Consider the following 20,488-nt stretch of genomic DNA (forward strand, 5'->3'; position numbering starts at 1 on the left):
TGTCAGAACAGTGAAAGTATAAACAAGATTGTAAGACAGAACCTCCTGGAAGTGTTCCAGAAAGCCGCTAATCCTTAAGGGCAAGACTCCTGACATGCAAGGCTCGAGAACTGTGACACTTGTGGCCACTAGGGGCCATGGATCATGCAGGATTCAGAAGGCTTGAGAGCGGCAACATTTAGATGGTTCTGACTGATTACCCTAGATCATCAGCTAGGAGCCAAGGATAACTCGAGCTTACCTGGGCCAAGGACACTGACAATTGAAACCCAAGTCAGCAACACTCCAACCTCAGTTTCTAAAACTATATATCTGCCACCCTAGAACCAGACATATGGTCTTCAGGTTCTCATAACTGTAAGCTTCAGTCAAGTCCGTCGTCTTTGGGAATCACAACCCTTTAGTAGTCATGAGCCCAGCTCTGCCACCACTAAACAAGCCAAGTCTACGACTATTCATAATGCCACCGGTGTTTAGCTGAAGAACTCAGCCAACTGATTATAACAAGAATACATATGATAAAGCAGGTAGATCCTAGAGTAGCACTTATTCAGTCTGAGTATCATTAGGGACTTCTAGAAACACTGAGACCGTAGGAGACAGGAATGGTCCTCAGGCATTGGAGCCTGGCCTAGTTTCATCATGAATTCAGACTTCTGGCCTCCAGAACTGTGGGCTAATTCTTGTCATTTAACCCTCACCTGACAGACACACTGCCTGACAGAGGCCTGTCATGACAAACATTTGCCTCCAGAGATACCTTGCCTCAGGCTCAGTAGTACAGATATCATTTGAAACCCACCCCTATAATGCTATGCAAGCAGCATAATGGGAATTCTCATTATGTCCCACAGAGGACAAGTCCTACTGACCTACTGCATCTTAGTTCAGCTCCAGAGGGAAAGGTCGGGTAGCCAGTGATGCTGGCCTAATTGCAAGGGGGTGGGGGTGGGGCATGGAGAGAACAGGGCACTGAGTGGGGAGAAGTTGGAGGAGGGACTACAGCACCCCCACACAACCGTGCTGTGCACACTTCCTAAAAGCAGGATAAAAGCTTATACCGATCCAAGACAGATAGAAGGCGTTGGTGATGAAGCAAGAGGTCCTGGCAGGCTGACAAGATGAGCTGTTCTAATCATATAAACTCTGCCCCAGAGCTGGAGGTCAGTGTGATCTCCACAGGCAACAAGTTCTGTCAGATCGATGCTTTCAGAACATGGGTCTCAGACGCCCACATGTGGCTGGACTGTGATCCACAGAAGGGAGAGGTCAAGTTCATCTTTTGAATGCAGAGGGGACAGTGTGGACAGGACAACGGAACAATCAGATGGGCACTCATCCCCTCCAGATCCTGAGACTGGGCAGAACAGAAGACAGGCCTAACCACTGGTCAGCTGAGTTCAGTTCTGAGCTGAATGCCCATGTAGCACAGGCGGATACTTGTAAGGAATGGATAAGATGCTCTCCTTTATACCTAGGGTCCACAGTGCTTAAAGGAGGCAGACAGTTCATCTCAGCAGTCTTAGAGGCCTTCACCAGGGAGGACGTTTCTTCTACATTCCAAGTGTATGCCCAGTGTTGCCCAGAGTGACCAGGATCTAAGACGAGGCTGCATCTACTGTGAGCAGAAGTAACAAGATGTGAGGACTCTGGAAAGAGGATCAGAATTTCGAAATTGAGGATTTGGGTCCTAGTTACCTGACCTTTGTGTCCATGGTCACATTTCTGGAGGGCCACTCTGAATCGACAGAGTAAAGGAGAGAAAGGTCAAGTAGACTTGGAGTAGTAGAAGTGTGTTTGGCCAATGGAGATAGAGCCCTGGAAGAGTATGGAGATACCCAGAGCATGGCCTGAGGGCCCCTTACCCATTTACCCACTGGGGCAGTGGGTACCCAGGAAGCTGGCATGCAGGGACTGAGTGCCACAGTGGGAAGGGACAGAATATTTGATGTTGAGGCTTTTGTGGGACTGAGTTCTTCTTGGTGGAGTCACCTATCAGCTGTGCAGGTGGCACCAGCTGATGTTTGATGCCATCTCATAAAGTGTACAGTCCTGTTTTGGGTATATGACTTAGTTATCAACTGAATATAGATGACCATAAGCCCTCGGAGTAGAAAAGGCTACACATGAGCAAAGAAAGGAAACAGAGAGAGGAAGCAAATCCCCCGAGGGGTTATTTCCTATAATCAGGACCAGATCAATATCTGGGCAACACCAATCCCTCCCTAATGGATCTAGCTACTGCATCAAAGTCTGAAGATAGGAAATAAGAGATACACAGGTTGGAAAAAAATTAGTACATCCAAAAGCCCAATACATGGGGTGAGAGTGAACATCTTCACATAGGTTCGAACCCCACATGTTATCAGGGCATCCCAGACAAGAAGTGCCTGGGAGGCTTGGCGATAGTCACATGACCATCTCTACACGACCGTGTTTGTTGACATCTGCCACCCTGGGACGACATACTCAGACGCAGTGAAAAGAAGGACTTGATCACAGACAGAGGAAGGAAAAGGAAAGGGCAGTAAGAGAATGTGTGACTGAGTCCAGGAATATCTCTGCTGTCACAGAAGGCCAAAGTGCGGGAGATAAACCAGTGTCTTTCCTTAGTGTAGTGGTAGAGCGGTCTGCAGATGGAAGCAGTGGGATGATTGACTTGGTGCCAGTCTAGGCCAGTTATTAAGAGCGGGTCTCAGAGAAGTCAAAAGTGTCAGACAGGATACATGCACCAGAAGACAGGCAAATGAGACTTGCCCAACTGTCCCAGCATCGCGAGGCTCCAATCGCAGGACAGATGTGAGTGCACACCAGGGACTATAATGGCAATGGCTCAAGACTTGGGTACATGTGATTTGGGAACAAGACTAGGTAGGCAGAGGTGAGTCCCCCAAGAGTCCTGTGACTCTCAGTGTCACATCTGGAGACTCAGTGTCTTGGAATAATATCTCCTTTGAATTAGATGTGGCAGAGCCTCAGATACTTTTAATAAAAGAATAAATGAAAAGATTTATAAATGAATAAGCAGAATGGCGTCTAGTTTCTGAACGAGCACTGAGTCAGTAAAGTGTAGATGGTGCCAGAGGAAGAAGGCTAACTGGTCCAGCACTGGCGTAAGGACCCCAGGGCCAAGAAAGGGTCAAGAAAGGGCCAAGTCAGTGGGCCCTAGAGATAATATTGTCTTCTTTGCTTTGCAGTGAGGAGGCGTCAAGGGCCTGAGACAACATCCATCTGCTGACACTGTGTCTTGGGGATGCCCTACAGATCCTGCCGCTCAAAGAGCTGTGGACAATGAGCCCAAAAGTTGCTGGTCTTCAAAGTCACAGCTACAGACATCTGTTTCTTCTTAGTGTGTCCTGGGCTTAATGAGTAAGTAACAGACTTGAGTCCGTCCTCTGGGAGAGAGTTACGAGAACCAGCTCCCCTCTAACAAGCAACCAAGTAGAGCCAAAGACTGGGAATCCAGTGAGAGTACTCCAAGGTTGGTTGGTAGCAAAAGGAAAAAACTACTTGAAAGGCTTGTGGGGCAGGTCAAGCTAGGGCTGCCTCTCCTCCCTGTGAATCAAGCTCCAGTCCGTTCTCCTGCTTTCCTCAGAATGAACAAGACCCCTCCTGGGGGAAGCCATGTTATGTGAGATGATGTCAGGTTCTGAAGCCAAACTTGGCCTTTGCTCCAAGGACAATGGGCACACTAAGAAGCCTTTGCTGGGAGATGAGGAGGACTATATCTGTGAGCTTCAGGCACTCATATGAGCTCATGGCTGTTCTTACAACACTGTCCCCAGCCTAAGTCTTGGGGACATCACCTGGCTCTGTACAGGCTCCAGCCAAAGGAACTACACAGAAATTGTACACTTGCTCTAATGACCACTGCAGCTGGCTCAGAATTTCCCAGCATGCAAAGAGGTAATTGAGACATGGGCTGCAACATGGGTGCTGATCCTCAGGTGAGAGGTTTTGAGTCAGGAAATTCAGCAGTATCTGAGCCTTATACACCCTGTAGCTCTTTCTTTTCAAATCATCTAAAACTCAGAGGGGGCAGGGAGGCAGAGAGAGACATAGCTAGAGGGAGGGAGGGAAAGAGAGAGAGAGAGAGAGAGGATAACAAACTTCTCTGACTGCTGTGTCAGAAATCACATGATGGATAAATGGCAAAGTGACCCAGGGACAGACAGGGTAGCCTGTAACTCAGGCATAAGACTTCTCTCTGGAAGGGCAACTCAGCCTCTGTGTGGGCCTCAATTGTCCTGAATTGTGGCCACCGCTCTCCTGTCTTAAGGTTTTCTTGTGGCCTTGTTCTGCCTGTGGTTTAAACATCACCCTCCAGATGCTAATCATGTGCTTAGATTTGATTGACACGTGAACTCGTCTGTCCAAACGCAAAACTCTTGCCTACAGCAGCTTCCTGCCCAAGACCAAAGGCTGCTACACCAAGTCTCTTGTCCCAGGATGCTAAGCAAGTTTGCCACCCAGAGGCCCATACCAGGGGAGAGTCCTTGTTCTTCCACAGACTTCTGACATATATCCAAATGCCAGTAGAGTAGTCAATTCATCACCTTCCTCTGAAACATTCATCCTTCTTAAAGGTGACCACAGGGATACTGGGAGATGGTCATCTCTTGCTAGAAGGTTTCAGTCACTCCAAGCATACATCTGACCACTTCATAGCCAAAACATTTTATTTTTTTATTATTTTATAAGCTTTATTATACACATTTGTAAATAAATAAAAATATCATCTTTCATATAAACTAAGAAAGTTAGTTAGCCTTCGTGGGCTAACACCCGCTAACCTGCCAGAGGCAGCCTTCTCAGCACACTCTGTGTCTGAAAGTGTTTGACATCCTTGGAAATACGGGGATGGTATATGTAGAACACACCATAGAAAGCATCACAGGGAACCTGGCAGATATCAAGGCTGAGAACAGATGCCACACTAAACGTCCAAGACAGGCACATGTGCCCCTAATGGGGAAGATCGTTTGAGTGTCCTTTCTCCTAGTCCAGAGTTGGTACTTTGCCACAATAACTAGCATGCATGCCAGAAGAGCTAGCATGTCCCTCAGGTCTTCTGAGTCACCATCAAGAGCATCCAAAGTAAAGAGTGAAAATCTGAAGACTGCATTTGGAAACTTCCACTGGGTAAATTTCTGAGATGACTGTCAGTCACTGACTCCTGTTAAAAACAGCTCATTAGTGGGGTTCACTGTACAGGTGCCAGCTTTCTTGTCCATTCTAATATATTATTCGCTTTGAACGTATTCACTGCCACATCCTCTCCTGTCTGTCCCCTCATATGCCTGTTCCTTTTCCCAGATAGGTCCCATCTGTACTTTCGTGTTGCGTGTATACATGCATGTGTATGTATGTGTGCATGCATGTGTGTGCACATGTGTCTGAGTGAGTGAGTGTGTGTGTGTGTGTGTGTGTGTGTGTGTGTGTGTGTGTGTGTGTGTAACCTAGGTCCCATCTATAGGGAAAAACATGGTAGTCATCTTTTTGGCAGAAAGATTTCACAGAGAATGATGATCTCTAGTTTCAGTCATTGTTCTGAAAATCAGAAGTAAGAGTCTAGCATTGTCAAGCTCAAAATCCAAAGTCTGCCTCTATCAATGAAATGAAAATCCCAGAGACTCTCAAGGCCCATAGGAAGGAAATAACCGTGTTCTTCGCTAAGACCCAGTTCTTCTCTGTTAATAACAGATGGTGTTTCCTAACTGTTGGCTCTTCTAGCACTAACTCCCATCCTTGAGTCACGTCGCTGTTTGATCACAGCAGCGATGAACATGCCCGGGGCCTTGGCTGAGCAGGTGCAAGAAGAGGGAGCTGCTGCAGAGCAGAGGAGGTTGGGGACAGGGCCTGGTGGTGGAGACAAAGGGCAGGAACTCAATGAAAACACAATTTGTTGGGAGCAGAACCTCGGGCGAGCTGATGGAGCACACAAGGCAGGGAAGGCCAGGCAATCACTCAGCACCATCAGGAATGGGCTGGAAGAGGCCTGGAGCAGGATTATACCAAATGCAAAAGAGTGAGGAGAAGAGAAAGTTGGGTGGAAGGGGTAAGCATGGCAAGCTCACAAAGGCCTTCAAGTTCAAGATAGAAAATAAACGTGGGATCCTGTAGAGTCACGGGTACATAAGGGAAGTGGTACCAGAGGAGGGAGGCAGAGAGGCTGTGGGGCCACAGCTGCCACCCTACTTGGTCAGGACAGATTCTAGTATGGCAGAGGGCTGGATTCTGGGCCATTTGCACATTTAAGGGGCTTCTGGAGTGGGGAGAGGACAAGGAATAAACACAGAAAGCAAGCAAAGCAGAGTGCAAGACAGACACAGGGTAGTCTCGGCAGCTGGACGTTACACATGGACTTTAAACATTCTTTACTCTCAGAAGACAGAACCCATGTAGCCTAGGCCCCAAGGCTGGGGCACATGAGGATGTATTCATCCACTGCAAACACATCTGTCAGTGCCTCGGGAGGTGGCCACAGCATCTCTGCTCTGAGCAAAATTGTCTCTGTTCACTCCCAGAGTAAGTTTGCCCAGGAAGCTGGATATCAACTGAAACATTGTCTGGTGTTTTCTAGTGCTTTGATTTTTCCAAATCCTGTCAGCTGCCATCCTCTGATACAGCACAGAAAGAAGAATCCAGGGTGTCCACACCAAAGGGGATACCCCCTCAGCATAGTGAGGTTGTGTTGTGGCCATTGCACACGGCAGCTGAGCACAGTGCTGTGACTTGTCCCTTGTTTGTGTGGCCTTAGCATGCTTCTCTGAGGATGTCTCTGTGTAGGGAAGAACTGGAGCTGAATCACTCGCCGCATCGTCCCAAGGGAACGTGCACACGGCATCCGGGGTTTCACAAACAGATTCATGTGACTGACATTTGTACAATGTTGTTGTGATTAGGCAGGAATTTGTACATGGAGACCAAGTAGAAGGCCCCAGCCAATGGCCTTAGAATCCTACTCACTTGCTGAGAGCATGTGTGTGTCACCTCCTTACCAGGGGACCCATGAGCCAGTCAAGAAAACAGAAGTTCGATGACTATGAAACATCCCAGTCAGCACGACAGACGAAAGTCTGATTCCCCCGCATTAAGCAAGTGTAACCTTTAAGAAAGCCTGACTGAGGGAGCGTTTAGGGCTTTCTTTCCTCTGCAAGACATCGGGGTTCAATAAGACCAAGTTCTGCCAGATGGGATTAACCACAGAACCCCATGAGGACAACAGGAGTACTATGTTCTCACCTCAACTCTGAATTCTTTCAAAAAGTGCTTGACTAGTTGTAGATGTAGTAAGGTCTCTTAAGAAAGAACCAACATGTGTGTTTTGTGAGGAGGTGGATGGGTGTGTAGGGATGGACTGATCATTTGGAAAAAAAAAAGGTTATGTGTTCTGTGTGATAAATGCAGGATGTTTAGGCTCCATCCTGAAGACCCTACAGTTGGCCATGGAGGACCTAGGCAGAGGACCTCAGATGGAGCAAGTCCAAAAGGAGACTCATATACTCATGAGTTTAGAGTTTACAGCCATGGAGGACTCCAGAATAAGTAGCTGAAGTCGGAAAAGAAGTAAAATTGGGAGACTCTTCTAGATGTGAAAGAAAGTTGGAAGCAAAAAACTATGACTCAGCTCCTTGGTCAAGCAAGAGGTATCATGTGCTCAAAGATGGGCAGCATTGATTAACTCCAAACCAGGCTCATTGTGCTAGTCCGGGCCTCCAGAGCTTCCTTTTGGCTTCACAACAGTGAGTCAAAGCTGCATGAGATCATGGCACATGGAATTAGAAGCTGAGTCTGAAGTCCTCTCTGTGCCTACCCACACACACCTGCATGGGGCTTGCCGGCACCTGAGCGCTTTATCAGGCCTTCCACACTTACGCTGTAGCACCGTGATGACAGATAGCCATTCTTTTTTTTTTTTTTTTTTTGGTTCTTTTTTTTTCGGAGCTGGGGACCGAACCCAGGGCCTTAGCTTCCTAGGCAAGCGCTCTACCACTGAGCTAAATCCCCAACCCCCAGATAGCCATTCTTATATCAAATATTTTTTCTTACGTTCATGTGAACACCACCCCACACTCAAGGCTAGGGCAGAGCCAGCCCTAACTAGCTCCTCCCAAGAAGCTGTGGGGAAGCTAGCGGGCCCTATGCCCAATCCTGGAGTCCAAAGCTGGCTAGGAAAAGATGTCTGGAAGCAACTTCGCTTCTGCTTTGTGAGCCACTTCATCTCCCGCAGAAGCCATCTGAGAGGCTATCAATTTTCTGCCCTAATCAAGAGAAACAGAAGGGCCTTCTGAAAATCTAAACAAAATCCAGAATCATCAAGCAGCCAAAAAAATGCAGAATATATGAAAGATATGAAAAAGCCAGGTCATATGAGGTTACAACCTTTCATATTCTGAACATCAAGAACAAAGTGCGGTGATGTTAGGCTGTGAGAGAATTGCTACGCTGGTTCTCCTCCTCCCTGTTGCAGACCTGGGAAGAGTACCCAGCTGTGATGGAGCCTTAGATACTCTGTGCTGAGCCAACGCACATAAGATCCTGGAGAGGAGGAAGCGAGAACACACAGGATGCAGCTCTGAAGAGAAACAGAGTACAGGAAACTGCAGTTACTTGTGGAAACATCCCACCCCAAGTCTTTAAGCCTAGTCCTCACCATAGTATCCCTGTAGAAGTTGACACTGCAGATACCCAGGGCTTAGATGACACCAGGCGCCTACTTTCCCACCAGCACGACTGGGAATGAAGACTTAGAAAACTCTGGCCTCTGTCACTGATCAAATTAGTCTCAAGCTATTGGTGCTCCACTCTACTCCATAAATCTCAAAGGGGAAGAATAGAAAACATTTAACTATTTTAGAAGTTTGACTGTAACAGGAGAATAGGAGTCTTATAGAAGTTCCCGGGCGTGGTTACTCGTGCCTTTAATCCCAGCACTTGGGAGGCAAAGGAGGCAGATCTTTGTGAGTTTGAGGCCGGTTTCAGGACAGCTAGAGCTACATAGTGAGACCTTCTCTCAAAAGACAAATGCAAAACCAAGCAAACACAAAGATACTTGGTATACTCAAGGCAAACATACAGTATGTTGTTATTTGACCAGAGATCTCCAGGAATGCACAGTGATGAAGGAAACAAGAACCCACAACCTGGAGAACACTTGACACAGTGGTTCAGACCTACACTGGTGCGCACACACAAGTGTAGAACACCCTTCTGGATGCAAACCGCAATGTGTGGTATAGGAAATACGCATGCGCAGACTAGACCCTGCAGGAGGAAAGTTGGGCAACTAAAAGATCTAGTCTCCACAGCAAACACAGGAGCAGAGCTGTATGGTAAGCACATCATTAATTATCAATTGGATCATTAATTAACTTCAGCTGATACATCTGCTTGTAATTGGAGTACCAGGGAAAGTGGGAACAATGGCATGGCAGAAATGTGCTACTCAGTCTATCCACAAGCAACACCAGGAAAACCATACTGATGTATGGGGTCAAATGGCCCAAGTACACACACACACACACACACACACACACACACACACAAACACACACACACACACAAGAGAGAGAGAGAGAGAGAGAGAGAGAGAGGGAGAGAGGGAGAACAAGAAAAAGAGCTCTGTTGGGGATTTAGCTCAGCGGTAGAGCGCTTGCCTAGCGAGCGCAAGGCCCTGGGTTCGGTCCCCAGCTCCGGAAAAAAAAAAGAAAAGAAAAGAAAAGGAGCTCTGTGGGGACGCATGGTGTACGAAAGAATGGGGCTGAACAGATTCCTCTAAGAACCCATCTATGTAAATGAGGGCACAAGACCCCATCTTCCAAAAAGAAAGACAGCCCAGCTTTTTATACCCATATTTCCCTATCTTACTTTTCAAATCCAAAAGTAAAACAGACATTTTCAGACGTGTGGAGGCAGAACTTTTCCAGCAGGTGTATATGACAGGGCAAAGATTCCTCCATCTTGCTTCAGCTAGAACCATCTTTGGTTTAACATGAAACTGACCTACCGCCTTCTACCTACACTGTGAAATGCTCAGATAGGGAAAAATAAGAGAGGAAGACAGAATCTGGGAGACTATGTCCACCTTAAGGGCATCTCTGTAGCTCTGTAAGTGACATCATGCTTAGTGAGAAAATCGTAAGTACTAAGGTACAGAACAAGGGCTGGGGTCCATGGGAATCCTGTCTGAATGGGCTTGTGCTAGGTGCTCTAGTCAGGTGGAAAGAATAGAACACTCAAGCAGGAAGACCAGAGCTTCTCCAGAAAGAAAGCCTCTTTCTCACAGTAAAGAGGCTTCCATATTGGAATTTCAGTGTTTGATGAGGTGTTGATGTCTTATTGCCCATCTGAGCTCCAACACTGAACCATCTCTCTACTTTGGATCATGCGGTTAGTTTTCCTGCCAGTTTGACCTGAGAATTCCTTGGCTTCTGCTCCATCAAAAGGCGTCTGTTCACAGGACCCTCCAGACATAAGCCTTCATCAATGGGTACATTTAGAATTTCTCTCAAAATGAGAAACAGTCACACAAATAGTATACATATTTTAGAAGTATGAATAATTTAAATTTGTTTGGAATTCAGAAATAAAATTTGACTAGAGCATGTGCTCCCTTTTGCGATTTCTAAAAAGGACTATCAGTTCATGCTGGCCTGTTGATGCACTTGGAAATATCCTCTGTGGACATTGAGGGTGCCCTGAAAGAGCAAAGTGGCCATCATCTCGGGGAAAGCCATCAAAACCATTGAAACAATGCATCAAAGCCACTGAAACAATGCATCAAAGCCATTCAAATAATCAGTCAAAGCCATAGAAACAATGTATCAAGGCCATTGAAACAATGATAACGAAGGATTTGAGTTGAAATTCAATACCAAGTCTTAACTGGACCACTGTGGCTTTTGTTTTTCTTTTCCTAATATTTATTACTTTTAGGTTTTGGCTGGGCCTGTAAGTAATGAGGCCAAAATGTTGAGAAGAGAGGGAAAAAACCTGTCACTCCCTGGCTTCAGTGAAGACCAGAATGTACAGATACTCATCAAGATCTGCTTCCCTGGCAGCCAGTGTGGTTCCTTTAGTGTAGGGCAAACCATCACTATCTGTTTCCACAGGTGCCCATGTACCCCATCAGTGCAGGGCAACAGTCTACACAGAATCAAGTATCATTTTTAATTTTAGGATTTTTTTTCCAGAAAATCTGCTACTACCAGCAGTCAAGCACCAGCTTTAATCTTTCACTCTAAGCAAGAAGATTGGGGACTGGACATCCAGGCCTGAGGCCAACATTCGAGACTCCACCTCTTCAGGCCTCTCAGGGGCAGATGGATGAGGACGCCAACTTCCAGAAATGACCAAGAGTTTTTCTCTCATAAATACAAGGGAGAACAAGACTGGACAAGGCTTAAACTTTATGACTCTCTCCACTGCTGTATTTTAAGGCGCCATTGGGAATTCCGTGAAGAAGTCAAGTGGTTGCACATCTGGAGAGCCCAACAAGGCATCAAAGCACGCTACACACTGAAGTGAGAATGCAGGGGGCTTGGAAATGTCTGCACAGAAAGCTACCTGCTCTTGTGAGTCAGATAGAGCATGCAAATTAAATAGCAGCTAGAAGTACCTGTGGATAGGAAGAAGGCCAGAGAACTGTGAACATGGAGCACCACGCCGTTCATGGGTGTGTGCAGTTCACTCACCTCTCTGATGATCTCCTCCCAAAGCTGGGCCTTCACCTTGGAGGGACATGGCTACAAATGTCCTAGAAGGCAAACTAAACTTAGACTTTAATCTTGGAAAAGTTATTAGTCAGCTACGCACGGCACCATCCTGTGAGCTAAGTACATTAGACACGGCTTCTCACCCATCATCCACTACTACCATTTTGATAAAGGGTTGCAGTGAGCAGAATAGACTCTTGTTTACCTGGGACTTGAGAGGGACAGGCTCAGGCCTGTCTTTACCATAGTTGAGTGCTTTCTGTTTGCTGTCATTGTGACCAACTGACAGAGACCCACCTGACTTTTCAAAAATGGAGCAGTTCCTTTTCCCTCTAATTAAATATTGTGTAGGCCCCTGCTCTGAGGCATCCTCTCCAAGGCTGCTCTGCTTGGCTGGCCCAGCATGCATAGACTCAACTCCAAAATATGGGTCATGGTCCAGGATGTCTGTAAGCACTGCCAGGAACCAGCAGGAGGACAAATGAGAACAAAAGATAAATCCCCCTCCTTATGAGTACTTTCTGGAAGCCACACCCTGTTTTCACTCACATTTTAGAGTTAAAATATTAAGATCTCAGTGCCTGTGGAGGGAGCTGGGAAATGCTGTCCTCACTTAGACCCTTCATCCCCTGGGCAACTCTTCTATGGCCATTGTAACAAGTAGCCACAGACTGAGGCTTTTGGCATGCATTCCCTTGTTCTCATGGTTGTGGAACTCAGTTTGAAATTTCCTTAACAGAGACTGACTGCCCCAGAACAACAGGAAATCATTCACTTATCGAGATCTCTGATTCACAGCCCTGTGGCTCCCAATAGCCTCTTCCTCTACCTTCTATTCCAGAGTATGGTCTTCGCTCAGTGGCTAACATCCCCTCTGGTGCTGTGGAATGCCTTCTACCTCCTGTTTATAACAAGCCACAATGCATTTACCATCAACATAGACATGAAGGATCGCTCATCTGCCTGGAGACCCTGAATCCAGCCACCAGTTTGCGTCTCTTTTGTTATGTAAGGTGACAGTCACAAGATCCAGTAAGTAGACCCGAGAACTTTTGCCATTTGGGTGGCCATGTCCACTGAAGTCACTTGGGGACAGAATTCCTGAAGATTAGAGAGAAGACAGATACCAGATCACCTGGGACTTCTATTGGGAGAGAAAGGAGCAAAGGGAGCTCCTCTGAGGATCCAAGAGATGTCATCTGTCAGCTTCCTGTATCCCCAGAAAGCAGTCTTTCATAATAGGTGTCTGACTTCCTCTAAGCCCTAGCATCTAGGAGGCAAGAGGAGTCTTGAATAAAGGTCTGAGTTCAAATACCCGATATCCACTTAAAAAGCCAGATGTGGCAGCACATACCTACAGCTCCACGGTTTAGTTAGGAGAACAGAGACAGGATGATTCCCAGGGGATGACTGACCAGCTGATTTAGCCAAATGGGTGAACTCAGGTTTAGGGAGAGATACAGTCTCAAAAACTAAATTGGGAACATTACTTAAGCTTAGATTTGGGGGTGGCTGAAAGTCTACTATTTGACTCCCTCATAGATCTGGCCTTTGAAGAAAATTCAACATGGTAGATAGCACCATGACTGACATACCTGTGAAGGAGAAAGCACATGCTGAGAGGGAGAAGCAGATTAGAAAGGGCTGTGCTCACTCTTTTAATAGCAACCGACCTTCATGGGAATGGGCAGGGGTCCCACAGAACTACATTAATCCTAAGAAAAGCACCCCACTTTGCAATCGGCTTCAACTAGGCTCCATCTCTCAAGGGTTCCACCAACTCTTCCTCCTGTAAAACTGGGTTGAGGAACATAATACATCCAAACCATCAGATGAAGGAGAAAGGGAGAAAAGGAAGGAGAACAAGGGGCAGAGGGGTTCCAGTTGTGTGGAGTGTGCTTACAAAGCCATGAAGACTGAAGGCTGTATAGTGGTGAGTTTGGGCTACACTGCTTTGGCTCCTGTCAGATCGCATGCATTCACCCACCCAGGAGCTATCTGGGTTCTCAGATGGAAGACCCACATACACAGACAGACAGACACAGACACAGACACAGACACAGACACAGACACAGACACAGACACAGACACAGACACAGACACAGACACACACAGACACAGACACACAGAAACACACAGACACACACACAGACACACACACAGATACACACACAGACACACACACAGATACACACACAGACACACACACAGACACAGACACATACACACACAGACACACACACACAGACACACACACAGACACACAGAAACACACAGACAGACACAGACACACACACACAGACACACAGACAGACAGACACACACACACAGAAACACACAGACAGACACAGACACACACACACAGAAACACACAGACAGACACAGACACACACACACAGACACACAGACAGACAGACACACACACACAGACACACACACAGACACACACACATACACACAGACACACACACACAGACACACACACAGACACACACACACAGACACACACACAGACACACACACAGATACACACACAGACACACACAGACACAGACACACACAGACACAGACACACACAGACACAGACACAGACACACAGAAACACACAGACAGACACAGACACACACACGCGCACACACACACACAGACACACACAGACACAGACACACAGACACAGACACACACACAGACACAGACACAGACACACACACACAGACACACACAGACAGACACACAGACACAGACACACAGAAACACACAGACAGACACAGACACACACACACAGACACACAGACAGACAGACACACACACAGACACACACAGACACAGACACACAGACACAGACACACACACAGACACAGACACAGACACACACACACACAGACACACACAGACAGACACACAGACACAGACACACAGAAACACACAGACAGACACAGACACACACACACAGACACACAGACAGACAGACACACACACACAGACACACACACACACAGACACACACACACAGACACACACACACAGACACACACACATACACACAGACACACACACACAGACACACACACAGACACACACACAGATACACACACAGACACACACAGACACAGACACACACAGACACAGACACACACAGATACACACACACAGACACAGACACACACACAGACACAGACACAGACACACACAGACACACAGACACACACACGCGCACACACACACACAGACACACACAGACACAGACACACAGACACAGACACACAGAAACACACACAGACAGACACAGACACACACACACAGACACACAGACAGACACACACACACAGACACACAGACAGACACACACACAGACACAGACACACACAGACACACACACACAGACACAGACACAGACACATACACACACAGACACACACACACAGACACACACACACACAGACACAGACACACACAGATACACACACACACAGACACAGACACACACACAGACACAGACACACACACAGACACACACACGCACACACACAGACACACACACAGACACAGACACACACAGACACACACAGACACAGACACAAACACACACAGACACACACACACAGACACAGACACACACACACAGACACACACACACACAGACACACACACACATGCCAGTTAACTTTAAAATGCCTTGGCAACCTCAAAGGCAAGACACTCCTAAACCTCCCCTGCCACTCAGGGCTAACGGGGAGTGGCTAGTGTCCACTTCCCCAGGTTCTTCCATGACTCATTGTCTTTATCTCCTGCAGCTCCTCCATCCACCCATATCCCACCACTTCACGGCGATTTCTCCTCCTCTCCCCTGCTTCCTAGCCCTCACAACTGCAAGGGTCCTGCCCCATCTCTCTTTTCCCAACCACTGGCCACTGGCATCTTTATTGATCATTCAAAAACCAACTGTGGACAAGGACCTTTAGCATTCAGACAGGCGGACTCCTGACTGAATCAAAGCCTTAGAACCAATCTCCAGCAGGACAGTAGAATAGAGTATAAATTTTGCCACTCACTGGACTTCCATGTCAAATAACAGTGTATCAGTTATTTCAGGCAGGGCTTGCTGAAGAGTATTTGCTGCCCCTGAGAGCCCACAGATGACAAGTGGAATTGCTTGTGCTAGCCTTTGAGAGGCATAACCCTGTCCAGCTTCCCGCAGAAGCTCACTCAGGTTTCTGAGCTACCAGGATGTGAAACGGAATAACCAGAAGCTCCTATTGCCGTGGACTATGCCACTCTGTTTGCTATGCCCTCCCCACCGTGATAGAGTGTGCCCTGTAAACTGTAAATCAAAGAATCCTCTCCTCCCTTAGAGGCTTCTGTGGGTAGCAGTGACAACTGTAACGAATGCTGCACACATGGCTGCACATGCACTAATGCTTTTACACGTATTTGTATACATATGTGCAGGTACATTCTGGGATTGACTCTGTCAATTGCTGAGTGCCAAGGCCTAAATGATGCCTAATAAAGCAACTTAGCTTCTCCCTATCTCCATAGTTTAGGACACAAGCACAAGAAATCCTCTGCAAAAGGAGCCATTGTGCCACCCAACCAAGACAAGGGGCATCTGTTCTTTCTCTAAGCAGCCATAAGTGCAGTCACCTCACCCCAGAAAGCCTGGGCTAGGCATGCCCAGCTTTCCCACCAGCTACATGAGACTCCCAGGCCTATACAGATCCAGTTTTCTGATTTGCCTCATTTATCTCCTGCCGATGGGCTGGGATAGGAAAGGCAGGAAAACAAAGCCAAGCAGCACAGGCCACTGAGTAACTGTGAAAGAGAATGCGTGGCCACTTCTAACAGTGTGGGGACTGACTTCCCACAGTCCCAGATACTTCCTCCAATACCTGCAAGCCAGAAACACAAGCCTGACTTAGCTGTCACTAGCACGAGAGGTTTGGCTGCTTCATGTGCAACCTGGATGTGTTTCAATCTGAGTCTGAGACTGTTGAAATCCAAACTCGTCATAAGCAGGTTTGATTCCCCATAACCAGGCATTTAACTTAGAAAGAAGCAATGATGCTTAAGCCCTCCCAGCCTAGGCTGGGGGTTGCAATTCCTGACATTGACATTCCGTGGCAGGGTCCTCCCATTGAGGAGGCCTGTGGATTCCTGGCTACTGTTTATCCCCACATGCTGGCTTCTATTCACCCCCCACACCCCTGTGCAGAACCCTCTGTCCTCTGAAGTCACTCCCTCTCCTCACTTCTGCATAAATTGAGAGGCTCCCATAATCTCAACTTTGATTTACATAGCCCCAGGTTTAAATGCTTTTCACAGGTTTGTATTTCCAATTATACATGAAAACATCTATTGGCAGACGTTTTCTGGTTCCTCTGATTCATCTCAGACAAAAGAAGAAGAAAGATTGTTTTATCTCCTCAACCTCCCTTGGGTCTTGTGGACTAGACAATGGGGGTATGAGTTGCTTGACTGCACACTCCAGCTCTGTGACTTTACCTTGTCCTCGAAGGTCTCCCCAGTCAGCACTCACACAGAAAGGGGTACTCAAGGCGGAAGTGCTCCTTGAATAATTCTCATTGCTACTGTTGTTCAGCGTTGCCTGGTTAAACCTCAAAACAATTAAAAAAGCTGAGTGTCAGTGTTCATCCTTCCCGGAGAAGAGAACAAAAGGGATTGACACTCCTGACTGAAGCCCAAGGCAGTAAGACTGAAACCTGTGAGCTGTGCAGCCCACACTTGGGAACTCACGACATAGACCAGTCCAATCAAAGCCCAGAGCAGCAGGGTATCAAACTGACCTGCAACACAGCGCGTATTCATTAACTGAAAACTTGCCAACTCTTGCATCCACATAAAGAGCAGTGACTCAGAGTGTCAAGTGACCACCAGCACAAAAGAGCAGAGTAAGCCTGAGTAGAGGGCACCTGACTAGGGCTGGGAAGTCAACATCCTACCTATCTGCTGTCTCCAATGAGTTCCTGTCCTGCCCCCATTTAGGAAGAGATTGGGCTGACAGGAAAGAGTGAACCCCTGGGGAGTAACTGTGTCAGCTCAGGATTAAGGAACTTTAAATGGAGCAAACCAAGAGGGAAGTAAGCAGTTTTTCACCTAGTGTGCATTGCTGGCTTCTGCATCTCTTCTGAGAGAAATGACCGATCTATTCTATTCTTATGTCCAGATTTCTGCATTTTGTCTTTGCAGCTCTTACTGTTGGGGCTCACTCCCAGGTGTGGCCCCTTCTGCAGTTAGATTTTATTTGAGCACGGTTTGCCTGCTTGCTTTTGCTCCAGTGCGACCTATACCCATACATTTTACTGCCCATTGCCTGTGTCACTGGGAGTGGGATGGGCTGTTGAAGCCTGAACTCATTGCCTCACCTTCAGGAAACACCCCCTTCATTTTTCATAGTGTTTCACATCTTCATTTAGACAGTTGACCTCTAAAAAGCCTGAATAAAAATAGCATGTTCTTGTTGCTCTAGGTGTCCCATAATTTCACTTGTCATGAAGCACTGTTGGAATGAGACTGACTCCCATTTAATAGCTCATTAATATTCATACCTCAGCACCAGATCCTCTCCATGGTATGACAGTTACTGTGGAGATAGCTTTTGGTAGTCTGGGCTTTCCTAGGTTTGGGGGCATCTGGCCCCCAGCCACTGTTGAGCGATATATAACACAGTGTGGACAGTGAACTCACCCAGGGCCTCAAGGACTCTGTGTGAGCTGCCACCCCATTGTGCAATCGCCTAGGAGATGATGAGCTCCCCACTTGGGAAATGGGGTCAGCTCTCCCTACACAAGGTGACTCATACAACCTTTCATCTTCTTGACAGCAGCGTTTTGTCTGTAGCTGCCTCAAAATATTCTCTCCATTTCGTCATAGCTAATATTTTATAGACTTGTGTTCTTCAACAAATAATTAAAACCACCCATATCCTCTCTGGGTGGGAGCAGCCCGGGAAGAGTATAATGGGATGTTTCCGGCCATTACACATGGCCATTGTATATGCTCAAATCTTTTACATTACTCATTTGACATCTGAGTGTGACATTTAAACTATTAAAGGGGGAGTTGTTACCAAGCGATTATAAAAAGAAACAATTAAAACATTCTAAGGAGTTGCTCATACAAACATCCTACAAATATAACCAAATCAGATGGTTCTAATTCATCCTTTGCAGGGTAACAGTTAGGAATAGGTGACTAAGGTCAGACTCTTACAGCAAAGCACATGTTCTGCTCCCTTGAACTTTCTAAAGCTTAAATGGTTTCTATCCTCCTTCTTCCTAAAGTAGAGTTTCCTACAGAAAGGAAGAGTCCCATAATTTTGTGCTTAAAAACATTTCTTCAATACAGATATATTTCATAATGACCCAGAAATATATATTTGTAAGACTAGCTCCCCAATAAAAAACAAACGAATGAATGAAGTTGATGCTCTAGTTGTCATTACTCCTTTCTTTTGAACTCTCAGTACTATTAAAATGTGGTCTCTGAAACAAATAACTTGAAGAACAGAAGGTAGGAATTATACTTGGTGTTTTGAATGAAGCATTGTTGAGGTGTAATTTACGTGTGCTGAAGATTCAATTGCAGTTGTGCGTTCCACAAACATCTCACCACTCTGGAGATCTCCCTGCATTCTGCTGCATTCAGACTGGCTCAGCCTTGATCTAGCAAATACTGATTTTCTGTATCTCTACAGATTACTTCCTCTTTTCTGGAACTTTGTATGTACTGAAAATCTTTGTTAGTTTCAATATTAAATCCTTTTTGGATAGTTAAAATAAGTACCACATACGTAAGATGCATAACTTGGTAAATACTGAGCCATCCAATGGGAAAGCCATCTCTTAAGATTTCGGGAAAATCTGTTACCTCCCTAGCCCTTCCCTCTGGTTCTTGCCACAAGTCCTGTCACTATAGATTAGCTTGCTATTCTACAATGTTATGTAGATGAAATCACGATCGTATGATTCTGTGCTCTGGCTTGACTCTCAGCATGTAAGACTTAACTCATCCCTGTGGCACTGTGGAGCACTGACCCTGTGCTTTTCCTGCCGTGCAGTATCCCATCATGTGGGTGGGTGCTCCGCACAGTTTATCCATTTACCTTTTAATAAAAAGCCATGTCGTCCTCACTTCCTGGCTCTCAGTGATCAAGCTTCTGCTAGTGTTCTCATACAAATCTTCGCCAAGACACATGCTCGCATCTCTCCTGGGAAAATGCTAAGTGGCGGAAACACTCCGTCATTGGGCGGGCTCACTTAGCTATCTCAAGAAACAAACGGCCAGGCTGTTTCCAAGCAGCTGTTACTCCACACGTCCATGAAGTGTGGATGAGTGATCTGTTACCGCACCTCGTCAGTACTCACGGCGGTCATGCCGTGCAGCACCGTCTTAGTGAGCGTGTCCCTGAGGGTTAACGATACATACTTGTCACCCATCCAACCTGTGAGGTGAAGTGCCTCTTAGGTATCTATCCTTAATTAGGCTGCTTGGTTTTTGCTGTTCAATTTCGGATGAGTTCTTTATATGTGGGTACAAGTTCTTGCTCAGATAGGGTATGTAAAGATGTTCCGCCCAACTGCCGTGTATCATTTAGAACTTGGAAAAACAAGATAGGTTTAAACTAATTAGAAACAAACATTGTTAATTCTTTCCGAGGAGATACAGTGGCCATGAAGCCTGCTGAGACAAGTGTTCTAAGTGTCACCTGAAGGTGGCTCTGGAAGCTTCTGGAGCCATGACCTGGTGGGACA

The sequence above is a fragment of the Rattus norvegicus genome, chromosome 1, assembly GCF_021556685.1.
Source record: "Rattus norvegicus strain SHRSP/BbbUtx chromosome 1, alternate assembly SHRSP_T2T, whole genome shotgun sequence".
In the NCBI taxonomy this organism is placed as follows: domain Eukaryota; kingdom Metazoa; phylum Chordata; class Mammalia; order Rodentia; family Muridae; genus Rattus; species Rattus norvegicus.